At 33.5% G+C, this 15,883-nt stretch overlaps 1 protein-coding gene across 1 annotated transcript in view; it reads left to right on the top strand.

Annotated features, from left to right (window-relative positions):
• Positions 1–15,883, top strand: part of GALNTL6 (polypeptide N-acetylgalactosaminyltransferase like 6) — a 1,204,077-nt gene that overhangs the window by 493,884 nt on the left and 694,310 nt on the right. The window lies entirely within an intron of this gene.

The following is a 15,883-nucleotide window of genomic DNA, read 5'->3' as shown; positions in this document are numbered from 1 at the left end:
TCAGCAATTTCCAAGCCCTGAAGCACGGTCCATTCTTATAAGAGCAAATGGATTTTTTTCTCTTAGGGCACAGAAATGACCTCATAAGTCAGTTAGAAAAGTGGAAAAAAGCTTGATCCTGAATTATTCCACTGTTTCCTGATATATGTTAATAATAAATCTTGAAATAACTGCATTTTTTGAAAGAAAAAAAATAACTATTTTCCGGCCAGAAGAGAATAAAGAAATAGTAAACTTCTTGGTGTGATTCCCAAAATAGAAGTAGTAAATCACCCAGATAAAAGATAAAATATTAACTTTTTTAGAAGAGAAAAGAATTATATAATTAGAATATTTTTGATACTTGAGCACCTTAACTCATTTCCCTACTTAGAATATTTCTATCAGGCTGGAATCATCTATGTTTCGTGTCTATTCTCTATGTTCTACTGAAATTTCTAGCACATAACGGGTATGTAATAATTTTTTTCCGAATGAATGAATTGTTTTGTAAAAACTTTTGGAGGGCTCCTGGGTGACTCAGTCAGTTAAGCCTCTGACTTCGGCTCAGATCATGATCTCACAGTTTTTGAGTTCAAGCCCTTCATCCAGCTCTACCTTGGCAGTGTAGAGCCTGCTTGGGATTCTCATCCACTCCTCTCTCTCTGTACCTCCGTTAGCTCACACTTTCTCTCTCAAAGTAAATAAATAAACTTAAATAAATAAATAAATAAATAAATAAATATTTTAGAAAGTTTTTTGATCGGAAAATTCTTTGAGACTCGTTTTTTTGACAGCAAATTATAACTGAAGGATTAGCCGAATTAGACATAGAACCCACATAAAAATTATTGGTAATTCAAACATCAGCTGGTCAAGTTATAAAAATTCAGTGTTTATATCAGCAATATAAAATGCCAATTTCAGCTCCTATTTGCATTTCCTTTTTCTTCCTCTATTCTGTTCACCATCGGATAGGGTGATAACTTTGCTTTATGCACTTATTTAAAAACTTCTAGAAGGCAAAGGCTATACTTATCCTCTAGTGGCCCTATGGTTGTCCTTCATGAATGTTTACATTATTATATTTAAAATATCATATATCAAAATGTTAAAAGATGTTTCTGTGTATAACAAGTTCTGAAAAAGATCAATGCTTCCATATGCACAAGTTTCATTGTTTTGATGCTTGTTTCTTTCAACCATCAGTTAAAATTTGAAAATCAAAATTAGGTTGATAAAGGGATAACATTAGTTATGAAGAAAAGGTAAGACTTTTGTCCTCTAAGTTTGGCTATGTCTTTTTGAGGCACCCATTCTCTCATTATGGGCAGAGATGTTATAATCAACTACTCATCATCAGTCTTTAATTGTCTCGTGACTACACTCTGAGTGACCTTCTATAATGACTTCCTCTTTTAAGGATCATTTCCTCCTCACGTTTGAAAATATCATAGTGTTTTAATTATTATTTTTCTATTCTGTGTTATCTGGTAATTATCACGATTTACCTTCCTGACAGTATAAAAACGGCTTTTTTCTCATACATTTTTAATGACAAAATTGTTTTGGAAAGATCGCATGTGAGGATTATGGAACCGACTGACATCTCCAAAACCTATTATTTTGACATCCTCAAAACAAATTGTCATTTAAAGTGAACTGACAAACTACAGCCCCTCTGTGGGCAAGCACAAACCTGGCCCAGATTCACTCTCAAAGAGGCTGGTGCAACAAAAGCAAACTCTCCTGGCCATGAGTTATTAAGTGAGATAGAACAAAGAACTATAAACTCAGATTTCCCTAATCTCTGCACAACTAAAAGCTCAGTAAGTGAGTAGGTATATGGTCCAGAACCTTCCTTAGAAGATAAAAAGAATCCTTCCTTTCACAGATGCTTAAACTACTTTTATCAAGGGAATTAATATCTTTTACAGACCTCTCATTATTACCCATGTAGTTAGTACAGAGTCATCTTACAATTTATTCTTTGTAGTTCTTTGCCTTCTTATCTAAATCATATTGGAAAGCATTAGGTTTCTTTCCTAGTATTCAGTTTATTTTGTCACAGTTTTTTTTTTCCATTTGGCCCTTTATGATGGATTATTTTTTTATTATTTTACCTGCTTTATTTGGGAAAAAAAAACTAATGCAACTATGGATCTAGGGACTTACTCTTTTATCTCTGCTTTGGGATCAGTTTGCTTTATCTGGAGAGAGTAATTTACTGAGTTCCTCTGAGATTGAGGAACGGAGACAATTCTAATTGGAACACTACGAATTGTAACTTTCATGAGAAAACCTTTCATTTGTATTTGGATCATACAATAGTGTCTTCTTTAACTCAGTATGAGACAACCATATTTATCTGTGTAGATTTTTGATTAAAAAAAAAACAACAAGAGTACAGTTGACCTCTGAACAACACTAGTTTGTTGGATCCACTTGGATCCAACTTGGATCTACTTGGATCCACTTATATACAGAATTTTTTTAATAAATATATTACAGTACTATAAATATATCTTCTCTTCCTCATGATTTTCTTTATGACATTTTCTTTATGTTGTAAGAATACAGTATCTAATACATATGACATACAATATATGTGTGTTAATTGATTGTTTACATTATTGTTAAGACTTCAGGCTAACTAACAGTAGACTATTAGTAGTTAAATTTGGGGGAATCAGAAGTTATACATGAATTTCCTACTATGTGGTTGTTGGTCCCTTAAGCCCCACCATTGTTCAAGAGTTAGTTGTATATATCTTTTGGTGGCTAATTATGGTAAAGAACCTAGAAGGTTTTAAGTAGTTTATCCTTACTTCTTTAGCTTTGGTTATATTTTATATTTTGATCAATAAAGGCAAGAAGTGTATATTGAATCTCAATATGCCCTCAGTCTGTCCTCAAGGATCTCATAGCTCAGGCCCACAATAACCTCATTTCTTCTAACAGATTGGCTATATGACTAAGTCATATAGTTTTTCCTTTGAGATTAAAAGTACTTAAAGCTTCAGATAATATTTGTCAAGTTCAGCTCTTAAATGTGAATCAAGGGGTATCTGGGTGGCTCAGTTAGTTAAGCGTCCAACTTCAGCTCAGTTCATGATCTCATGGTTCATGAGTTCAAGCCCCACATCATGCTCTGTGCCTGGAACCTGCTTTGGATTCTGTGTCTCCCTCTCTCTCTGCCCCTCCCCTGCTTGTGCTCGCTCATTCTCTCTCTCTCAAAAATAAATAAACATTAAAAACAATGTTAATTAAATATCTGGTGATATGTGGTGATTTAGAAAAAATAAATGAATGATTTGCAGCGAGCGTAGAATATTAGATGTAATAAATCTAGTCATGCCTTTTGTTCTTTACAAATGAGGAAACTGAGGGTAGAAATGTGAAAGAACCCAATGAATTCTACAGCTTTTTCATAGGAGAGTTTGATGTATAATTCAGGGCCTACCTATTTGTCTTGCTCCCCAAAATCCATTAATGTAGTGCAGTCATGACATGCAACAATTTCAGCAATTTGTTTGAAATAGCATTTTATTCCTTCCTTCAATACAGTTAATGTGAAAGTACCTCAGTACCTGAGTAAACCTGAAAGGTATGATGAATGATTGTTTGGGACACTGCATCCATTAGAATTATACCGTCAGTCTTTGCTTGTGAAAATCAAAGAGTGGATCACAATTATATTAATCAGAGTTTGGATTTGTACAAATGAATCTCAACAGATAATTTTGTGAACTACTGTTCAAAAAATTTTTTTTTGTTTATTCTTGAGAGAGAGAGAGAGAGACAGAGCATGAGTGGGGGAGGGTCAGAGAGAGAGAGAGAGAGAGGAGACACAGAATCCGAAGCAGGCTCCAGGCCCTGAGCTGTCAGCACAGAGCCCGACGCAGGGCTCAAACTCACAAACTGTGAGATCATGGCCTGAGCTGAAGTCGGACACTTAACCGACTGAGCCCCCTGTTCTAAAATTTTAATAGTTTGTTTTATATATGTTATGATAGGTCTAAAATGATTTTAAATATGCTTATTTTAAATGTATCTTTTCAATATATTCATTAAATTGTTTTTCTATAACCTCTTCTCCTGAAATAAACATTGATTTTTATTAGAATATGATTTTTGGTAGAATTTTTTAGGCTTCTGTATATTACAGCTTTGGATGGGTTAACAGAAGATAAATGTACCTGAAATTCATATTTTAGAGTGAGATAAGTGTGATATGGCCTGTAAACTTATATGCAATTAGTTCTCACTAATGGTCCTATTTCTTTAGGCTGTGTGACAGATTGCTACATGAATCTTACAGACATATATTTCAAAGTATAAAATTCCCATTGAATTCAAGAATTTGGAGAAGTAGCACTGCATACTAGGAAGGAAAAAAGGGCTAACTTGTCTGGAATAATCTGGTACATTCAGATATTGTTCCTTTGGCATAATTCTAATAATCACAGTATAAAGAATTTGTTTTTTTAATAAAATTTATGAACAAAGTATTGAAGTGAGATGGATAACAAAGACTCCATTTGTAATTTACAAAGTCTAAAAGATTTGATTTTCTGTTTCACTTCTATTTTTAAGTATATTATGTCACATGATTTCTCTCAAGAAATGTCAATGGGACATTTCTCTCTCAAGGCTAGTTTTAGATTTTTATGAAAAAAGTGTATCAAAAACTTAAAAGTAGTACAGGTTTCCCAATGCAGAGATGTGATATTCTTTTGACTGCTAGTTTTATATATTAAGATCCTGGAACTTTGTTTGCAGAATTATTTTGTAAATGATTTGAATAATTCAATTAACTTCATTTCCTCCATTTGTTGTTGGAAGGGTCGGGGAGGGAAGTGGATGATGTTCTAGCTCCAGCTTTATCATTTATAAATAAGCAGTGTGGCTGTCCTCAATCTTCTCTTCTTCCTTTTTTCTCTTTCATATTGTTTTTGTTCGTTTTTATTGTAACATTTATTTATTTATTTATTTATTTATTTATTTATTTATTTATTTTAGAGAGAGAGAGTGCGAGTGGGGAAGAGAGGCAAAGGGAGAGAGAGAGAAGCCTAAGCAATCTCCATGCTCAGCACAGAGCCCGATGTGGGGCTCGATCCCAGGATCTTGGGATCATAACCTGAGCTGGAAACAAGAGTTGGGCACTCAACTAACTAAGCCACTAGGCACCTGTGGTTTTATTTTTATCTGAGTTTTATGGCATTGCTCGTAAAGCTAACTTATTCATAATGCTTGTTAAGAAGAACATTGTTATTAATCATCAGTCAACACAAAGCTGAGTTGGAATTCTCCTGGTGGGTCAGGTTGGTCTCATGGTAGGTTTGGCTGTAGGGTGACTGAATAATGGATGGGGAGATGGCTACTACATAAGACGAGTGAGATTGGAGTCTTGACTATTTAGTGTACCGAATTTCAGTTATTCTGCTAATGTAGGCTTTATATTTCAACCCCACCCTTTTCAATAGCTGGTCTTGACATGTTCAGAAAACTTTTGTATTTATATAGTACAGCGTTGTTTCCTCTCACGTCCATTTGGAACTTGGCTATGTTTCCTCCCCTTGATTTATCAGTAACCATGTACCCATTTTCTTTCCACTTTTTATGGATATGTGTTTTACAGATATATGTTTTATGCTGATTGCTTCCCTTTTTTTCTCTTCTTTGCTCTAGATCTCTAATCTTTTCATTGTCTTTTAACGTTTTATTGTGATCCCCAGAACGAAAGCAAAAAACAATGTGTATGTTCAATTCACCATTTTAATGGAAGTTTATTTATGTTCCCAAACTTTTTTTTAACATTTATTTATTATTGAGAGACAGAGACAGACATAGCATGAGCATGGGAGGGGCAGAGAGAGGGGGAGACACAGAATCTGAAGCAGGCTCCAGGCTCTGAGCTGTCAGCACAGAGCCTGACATGGGGCTTGAACTCACAAACTGTGAGATCATGACCTTAGCAGAAGTCGGACCTTTTACTGACTGAGCCACCCAGGTGCCCCTATGTTCCTCAACTTAATGGGAATGTTTGAGTTAACATCCTTTGAGATGATAAAAATTGAACTACCATGCATAGCGTGGCCCAGCTTTATATAGTCATTCAAAAGTAATCATCCTTTGATATATTCAAAGAGAAATGTTTATAAATAAATACCTAATATTTGAATGATTAATGTTAAAAGATAAGATTTGGAGTGTTTTATTTTTAATTTCTTGTTTAATTGTGAGTACATTGTTTTTAATGTTTACTTATTTGTGTGTAGTGTGTGTGGGGTGGACGGGCAGAGACCAAGGGAGAAAGAGAATTCCAAGTAGGTTCCATGCTCAGCACAGAGCCTGATGCAGGGCTCAGTCCCATGACCCATCTCTGGGATCTTTACCTGACCCAAAATCAAGAAAGAGGAGGATGCTTAGCTGACTGAGCCACCCAGGTGCCACCCCCTTTTTTTAAACATTTTTTTTCATTTCTATAAAAATGACAAAGATCTTTATAAAAAAAATATTTGAAAGGTATAGTTGAGCCCTATAAAAAACTGTCAGCTAATAAAAGGGAAATAAATACTGATAAAATAAGTTGAGATATTTCGATTCAGATGGAAGGTTTTAGTTTTAATAAAGTAAAGTTTCAGTTTTTAATCTAAATTTTGGCCAAATTGATGCTGGAAAAGGGCTATGTGAAAGAATTAAAGAGAAGAACATTGTAAAATGATCAAGTTTTACTGAAAAGTTTTATTTTATTTTGGCTTTACAGTTTGCAAAGCCTTTTAAGACATATTGTTTATTTAATCATTATCATACCTCCTATAAATTAGGTATGTTAGCCCCTTTTTAAAGACTGATTATGATTTTTCAGAAAAAGAACTAATATAGATTATAGTTTAAAGAAAATTAAGACAAACAAAGAAAAAAACTCTGACATCTGAAAACAAATCTGTTCCTTAAGCAGAAAAAGAGGAGGTTATTGAAACCAAATTTATCAGGAATCCATACAGAACGAGTTTGGAAAAGAAAAATTTACTAGGTTTTCCAAAGAATAAGCTAAATTTCCATGGGTGTTTTTTATATATGTTCATAGTGATAAAATTCAATTTTTTAAAAACCAGTTTTCAGTTACCACTTCCATGGTAATTCAGTCAGACAACAAATTTCCTTGAGTGAGGCATGGAATCAGGATTGAACCCAAGGAGATTACATTCCAGGAAGCGTATTGGCATGACACAAATTTTTCCTTCTGTAACTAAGACAGCTAGTTACCTGCTTAACTAGTTAATTAATTCCTTATGAAATAAAGAAAATATAATACACATGAAAAACAGTACATTTTAGTGTAAACATAGGGAAGCTATTGGATCAATTTAAAATATAGATGTTTCTGGTATTAATGAATTTGAACTTAGTTATTCTTTAAGAGCTTACTCTAAAGCACGTCTATATTTCTTTTTTTTTTTTTAATTTTTTTTTTCAACGTTTATTTATTTTTGGGACAGAGAGAGACAGAGCATGAACGGGGGAGGGGCAGAGAGAGAGGGAGACACAGAATCGGAAACAGGCTCCAGGCTCCGAGCCATCAGCCCAGAGCCCGACGCGGGGCTCGAACTCACGGATGGTGAGATCATGACCTGGCTGAAGTCGGACGCTTAACCGACTGCGCCACCCAGGTGCCCCAAGCACGTCTATATTTCATTAAAATTTCTTCACTCAAAAACTTCACTAAAATTTTATTTGCATTTTTCTGGTTTCTATGCTGCCTACGCCCTGGCTGTTGGAACAATGGGAAGTTTATGAGACATGGATCACTGATAATTTTTCATTCCATTACTACAGACATGAGGGAAAGAGACATACTTCAGTGAGCAAGTTGAAAGTGTTTTCTGGTACCATAGAAATGTAAATCCAATCGTATTCAAAATAAGAATTATATATTGCACATAGCTCTTAGTGCAAATCTTTCACGAGTTGCCTTCTTTTGTCTATTTGATACATAAAGTCAGCCTTCTCTTAACTGCACCTCTAACTACCCTGGCCCTGACTGAGAGCATGATGTTTGTGATGTTTTTATTTTTGAATGCCGATTGCAAGTAACATTTTCAATTTTTACCATGCATCCTCCTCTATAACCTATTAAGAATTCACTTGTCCTTCAGCATCATGTGAAATTTGATCATAAATGGAATAAACTCTTCTAAGGTATTTGTTGTCATTTGTAATCAAAACATAATAAGATGTTGATTGTTCTGTAGGAACTATTTTAAGTGTGACATGGGACATATATTCATCATTCACTTAATCTAAAAGCCATGATCATTTCAGGGTGCCTGTTAATATTTAACCAAAATAATATTTTCCTTGAACTTATTAGGGATCACAAACTCTGTATTTTCCTCATCATACGGTATAATTTCAGTTGTCTCCTTAAGCTCTATCCAATGTTACTAGTAACAGATTATAAAATTAACTTTAATTTTATAAATGAATAAAATTTTATAAATTTTATAAATAAGTTAAAAAAATTTATAAATTTTTTAAACTTTATTTTATAAATCAGACTTCTACTCCTTTATTGCTAGAAATCAATTTATTAAAAATCCCCAAATCTTGTCTTCACTTGTAGTTTTCTTTTCTAACCTTTTTTTTTCCTTTGCTGCTTTCATTCTATTTTGTCCCTTTACCAGTGGCCTCTTTAATTTCTTTATATTTCTTTCCACTCTCTGGTAGTTTTTATCTCAACTTCTCAGTATGCTTCAAATGACATATGGAATACTTCATGATTGTGTTGCCTCATTTTTTCAGAAGTGGTAAAAATGTCCAACCCATGACACTCTGACAGTTCATGATTTTTACACAAAGAAAAATGCTAACAGACCAAGTCAGACACATTTGACAGTAATGTTCCATTTAGTTTGAATCCATCAAAAAAAAAAAAAAATAGTTGTCACTTTCTGGAGAATGCACTGCATGGGGATTAAATCAAGCACTTCCCCTTAGGAGGAAGTAAGGGTAGGGAGGGGAGAGAGAAAAGGCAGAAATCCTATAATATATAGGATTATACACATCTCTTTTGGAAAAGGCTTAAAAGACACTTTTTACCATTTGTCCACAATGACTAAGAAAACCTTATAATTATATCTATGTAAGTACAATACATACCAATAATGAATAAAACTAAATAAGCTTTAAAGTAATTGGGAGGTTGAGGCAAAATATTTCTTAACATGATTTCTCCTGCATTGGCTGCAGACAATGAAGCTTTTTGTGATAATTCAGAGAATAACTACACAATTAGGAAATAAAACCTTTTCACAAGCCCAGAATGAAAACTGAAGAATAATAGAACAGTGGATTTCTATACAAACATATCTATTTTAAAGTTAATTTTTTAATCTTTTGTAGTAAACTCTTAACAACAACATCAATCTGTGCCATAGATTTATGTTATCGTCACTTTAAAATCTGTGCACAGAACCAATATAAATACATCTTGTTATTTAACTCCTTGTATGCTAAATAAAAATATATAGGTTTTTAATACAAAATTTACTCATATCTCTAGATGTTAGACAGACAACTGTTCTTTTTATTTTTTTTAAGTTTATTTATTTGAGGGGGGAGGGGCAGAGAGAGAGGAAGAGAGAATCCCAAGCAGGCTCCATGCTCTCAGTGCCGAGCCTGACGCAGAGCTCAATGTCATGAACTGTGAGATCATGACCTGAGTCAAAATCAAGAAGTCATATGCTTAACCAACTGAGCCACCTAGGCGCCCCCAGACAACTGTTCTTTTTAAAAAAGAAGTTTCTATAATCAGAAAATGGAGACAATATTATTACCAGTAATGATTGGTATTATTACTAACATATATATTACTAATTATAGTATTACTAATATAATAGATATATCATATATATATGAACTAGAGCTGTTCCTTGAAATATCTTTCATATATGTGTCTTTATGTTCATGTTATCATTTTTATGTAAATTAATTAGTTCTGGTTTATTTTACAACCAAATGTGTGTAGTTTTAATTTTCTCCAACTGTGCCTTTCTTCTTTAATATTGTCTTGGGGCTTTAGGCTCTTTGCGTTTCCAAATTCATTTTCAGTTGAGGTCCCCCATCTCACTACACACAGCACCTCACTCACGCACACACACTGTTACCACCACCACTACCACCAAGAAGCAAAAGCTCCCACGATTTTAATTTGAACTGCTGTTAATGTGAGTTTCATTGATTGATTTTTAGTATTAAGCCAACATGGTCTTTCTAGAATAAATCTTAGTTGGTCACTATATAATGTCTTTTAAAATATTGATAGATGTAAATTGCTACTTTTGGTATGGATTTTCCACCTATACACATGAGAGACATAGCTCCGATACATATTCGTTTCTTATAATGTCCTTGTCTGGTTTTGATATCAGGTTTATACTGGTATCATATAAAAAGTTTCTCTAATTTCTAAAATATTTGTGTAAAAGTGGAACTATTTCTCACTTTAATTTTAGAAAAAGTTCATCAGTGAAACCATGCGGGCCTAGAATTTCCAAACGTTTTTTAAAAATATTTTTTAATGTTTATTTTATTTTGAGAGAGAGACAGAGTATGAGTGGGGAGGGGCAGAGAGAGAGGGAGACGCAGAATCTGAAACAGGCTCCAGGCACTGAGCTGTCAGCACAGAGCCCAATGCGGGGCTCAAACCCAAAAGCCGAAGATCATGATCTGAGCTGAGCCACCCAGAAGATCCTAACCGACTGAGCCACCCAGGTGCCCCTAGAATTTTCAAACTTTTTTAAACATAATGCCCTCAGGATTAATCCAGGTTGTCATAAATTGAAAAATTTCTTCCTTTCTTATGGCTGAATACTGATCCATTGTATATATTAAGTGAAATAAGTCAGAGAAGGACAAGTATGGTATGGTATCTTTATGTATATAATCTAAAAACACCAAACTAATAGAAACAGGAAGTACAATGGTAATTGCTAGGGATTGGAACATGAGGGAAATGGGAAGATACTGATCAAAAGGTATGAACCTGTAGTTACAAAACAAATAAGTTCTGGGGATCTAATGTGCATTGTGATTACAGTTGATATTGTATTATATATGTGAAAGTTGCTAAAAGAATGGTCTTAAACACTTTCACTACAAAAAGAAAAGGTGATAGAGGTGTTAGCTAATAAGATAGTGATAATAATTTCTCATGACATAAGTATATAAAATCAACACATTTTACACATTAAACTTATACAATGTTCTATGTCAATTATATCTCAATAAATTAGAAAAAAACACTTAAAAAGATGAAATGTGCGTTTAATTTATTCAGTAAATATTTATTGTTAATTTAAGAAAAGGAAAAATTTTTAGAGATGCAGGACTATTTTGGTAGTAAATGTCTTCTTGTCAATTTTGGTAAGTTTTTGTAAAGAATTAATCTATTTCATTTAAATTTTGCTATTTGGTTTCCATAAGTCCCATTCGCCATATAATCTTTAATTCATCCTTTTCTGATTTTTTTGTTACATAGAGTATTTTTTAATTTTATTCCTTTATTTTATTTTTCCTTATTTTATTTTTATTATGTTTTATTTTGTAGATTTTGGGTTGTATATTCTTGGGTGATTTTTTTGTTGTTACCCTACAGATTTCAGTATGGATTACTGACTTACTATACTTCACTTCGATTAGGACTTGTACCACTTCCAGAATAATATAAAAAAAAAAAAACAATGATTTACTACTTTTCCAGCTGTCTTTTACTGCTCCACCTTATAAAAACCACACTCCAGCCATACCAAACCAGATTTGAAATTCCTAATTACCACCTCTCTGTGTCATCCCTGTGGCTCTTCTTTCTGTGTGCCTATCTGCTTCCTTCCCTGTCTGCTGAAAGATCTTACATCATTGAGATATATCTTCTATCCTTCTCAATGGATTGCATTAATTAAATGCATTAATTTATTTCTGCATTTATTCATTTCACAGAATGAAATAAATAAAATTTATTTTATTTTGGGGGGCTAACCATATGATAAGCACTATACTAATGTTTCCTGACCCAAAGATATCAAGACACAGTCCTATCCCTCAATGATCTTATAGATTATTCCGGTTGTATTTAAAATCAGTGTGATGTTTTTACTTTCTTTTCTTAAACATGATATCAAAGGTAATAACTGTGGTACTCATAATTTAATTCCTAGTCCCGTCACTGTATTATTTATATACCAGTCAAAATATTTATTTGAATATCTGGTATATGGCACACACTCTTCTAGGTTCAGGGGATACTATAGGGAACAGCAAAAAGTCCCTGGTTACATCCCAATGAGGAGATAGTCAATTAATATATTTTAGAATTAATTGTCAACTAATAAATTTAGAGGAGTAATGTATGGTAGAAAAGCAATGCATGATAAAAATAAAGTAGATTTTGGAAATAGGGCATGGAGTTCTGGGTACACTGACTTAAGATGGATTTATTGTGAAAAATCTCTCTAAGAAAAGTACATTTCAGCAAAGGCCTGGCTATATAGATTCTCGAGGGTTCTAACTGCTTTTCCTCAAGCCCCTAAGGAAAAGTGTAAAAACACTTTCTTTTTGTTGTTCTTATACTCTAATTATGTCTAATAAAAAGTTTAAGTACCTTGAACTGTCTGTCACTAGCATTTTCCCCCGTGTGACAAAACCCTACTTTATGTCTCAGTATTGTATTTTATGAGATTTCAATCTATTTAAATAGATTTATTATTTTCCAAACATCATGTTTAAAAAATCTCATCTGTACAAATTCATTTACTTCAATTCCCGTATCGTCTCCTCAGCCCCAAACCTCTTAAAACAATGTAAATCTTCCTCTGCCCTTCAGCTTTGAACTGAAAATTCCCCTTTTCTAGTTGGAGTTTCCAAGCCATGTAAAGTTCCTCAGTTTGTCAGTTTTGAAATTCTTACAAGGTTTATTGTCCAATTCATTCACTTCCTTTTCACAACAATCATTTTATTTTTTTTTTAATTTTTTTAACGTTTATTTATTTTTGAGACAGAGAGAGACAGAGCATGAATGGGGGAGGGTCAGAGAGAGAGGGAGACACAGAATCGGAAGCAGGCTCCAGGCTCTGAGCGGTCAGCACAGAGCCCAGCGCGGCGCTTGAACTCATGGACTGCGAGATCATGACCTGAGCTGAAGTCGGACGCTTAACCGACTGAGCCACCCAGGCGCCCCCACAACGATCATTTTATAGGTTAGTTCTGACTTAGTCTGTTTGGGCTGCCGAAACAAAATATCATAGACTTGGGGACTTATAAATAATAGAAATTTATTTCTCACGGTTCTGGAGACTGGGTAGTCCAAAATTAAGGGACCGTCTTTTTGTTGTGTCTTCACAGGGTGAAAGAACAAGGGAGCTCTCTGGGTATCGTTTATAAGGGCACAAATTCCATTCATGAGTCCTAATGTCTCTCAGACTAATCACCTCCTAAAGGCCTCACATCTAAATTCCCTCACATCCGGAGTTAGGATTTCAACATAAAGAATTTAGGGGGGGACACAAACATTCAGTTCATAGGAGCCTATATCTTCCTAGTCAGAGTATATTTCTAGCTTTTTCAGGCCTGAGGTCATACTATACACATTTTCCCTTTCCTTATCCAGTGGTGCATGTAGTAGATACTCAATAAACATTAAAAAATAATAATAATACTATCTATAGGTATACCAGACTAAATAAAATGTCATTTCATGTGGAGGATAAATACCAGGCGTGCTATGAGACTAATCTAATTTCCATATTAAATTCTGCTCTATGACTTGAATACATAGATTCAGAGACATATTTGTAAGATAGCATTTTTCTGCTTAATACCTATATATGTAGATGCAGTATTAACTTTTATATCTGGTTCTTTAAAATATCTCACTTATACCTTTAATACAATTTTAAACACAGATGACAGGACACTTTTCTTACATTTCAAGTAAAGGACTTATTTGAATTTACAACTGATAACAGTAAGGTATATTAGGATTTTAAAAATGTTAAATAGGTAAATCTGTAGACTAATAATCACTCAAAAGACCTTTGAATAATATCGTTTTTCAACATACACCTGTTTTTGTTTCTTTGGAGTTGTTTGCTTTTTGTTTTGTTGTTTTGTAGAAGAAATCTTAAACCACTTGAGATGTGACAGTCCCTGAGGCTTTACGTATTAAAACTTAAGATGAGTTGGTAGTATTTGCAGTAAAAACTGCAGGCTCTGTGCATAAGAACATAAAATTTTAAAACCTATTCTCACAGCTGCAATGAAGAAATTTCTAGTATGCCATCACTGGTGACTCACAAGTTGTGTTTTATAACTCTAGAGTATCACTTATTCATATGAAAAGCCTTGTCTCAGGAGATTTATCAATCTGAAAACTAAATTGTTTTACAGAGAAAATGAATTTCTCTTTGATTGGCAGGTGTTTTAATGCCTGTGTAGCTTTAAAATTTATACTTGTAGTCTTAAAGTGGCTGAATCTGAATGCAGAATATTACAAATATCTCTTAAAAAAATTACTGAAAAGAAGCCTCAGCTGTGTGTATACATTTCACTTAAGGCACATAAATTAAAAAATAAAAATTTATTGAAAGTAAAGACTACTAGGCACTATGATTTTCTTATTAAATAGATTTATGAAGTGTCTATAAATCCAGTTCATGCCAGAGAATATATAAGGTCAAAAGACCTTCTCTAACTAATTTGGCCATTCAGTGGAGAGAGACGTAGATCTTTTAGAAAAGTCTAGAGCTTTTTAAACAATCAGCTAATTGCTGATTGTGGAAATGCTTATTAAAAATGTCAGTGTCTCTTGTTTACTTACATGTAACATGGGCAGCACAATGTTTATTTTGTAGTATTGAGTCAGAAAATGAATGTAAAATGATTTAACATAGATTTTTGCCCATAGAGGATGCTGAATAATTAGCTGTTATACAAATGAAATTTCAGGGGTGCCTGGGTGGCTCAGTCAGTTAAGTGTCTGACTTCAGCTAAGGTCATGATCTCATGGTTCGTGAGTTTGAGCCCTGCATCAGGCTCTGTGCTGACAGCTTAGAGCCTGGAGCCTGGTTCAGATTCTGTGTCCTCTCTTTCTACCCCTCCCATGCTCATGCTCATGCTCTGTTTCTGTCTCTCAATAATGAATAAACATTTAAAAAATGAAATTACTCACTGACTTATTTATTTCCCTTTTAGGTTAAAAAAGCAACTGGCATTTTATCTTAAATAACAAACACAGATGAGTTTCAGTATTTTATTTTTTGATTTAAAACTTAAATTTTTTTTGTTTCTCTGATTTAAAATTGGAGAGATTTCCAGTTTGCTTCTTCAGCATATAATTATTTATCACTTCCCAGCTGTTTTATCTTAGCTGTCACAGCTACTGAGGTTAATGTCATTAGGGCAGGAGCTAGAAGCCAATTAAAAAAAAAAAAAAAAAAAGAAGAACTCACTTTTATTTGAGGGATTACTGATATAGAAGCCAAATTTCCTAACAAAAAATACATTTCAGTGATTAGAAACAAATAATATATTGTAAAATTAAAGGTTCATATGTTTAAAATATAAAAACTTATAAAAATTTTGAAAAACAATTTGGTAAACTTTCATATTCTAGTCATGAAAAACTATCTTTATTTAAAAGGCACTAGAAGTATTCTTTCTTAACATGATAAGTTATAATCACATTCACTATTGTACACACACACACACACACACACTCAGGATCACGATTCCAGTACTTAACTTTCACGAACAATGTTTAGCAGCAATCACGTTAAAGTCATTACCTAAATGCCTATTGACATCAATGTTATTTGTTGTTAACGATCAAACAAAATAAGGAATA

The sequence above is a fragment of the Prionailurus viverrinus genome, chromosome B1 (genome assembly GCF_022837055.1).
Source record: "Prionailurus viverrinus isolate Anna chromosome B1, UM_Priviv_1.0, whole genome shotgun sequence".
Taxonomy (NCBI): Eukaryota; Metazoa; Chordata; class Mammalia; order Carnivora; family Felidae; genus Prionailurus; species Prionailurus viverrinus.
This window is presented reverse-complemented; position numbering and strand designations above follow the sequence as displayed.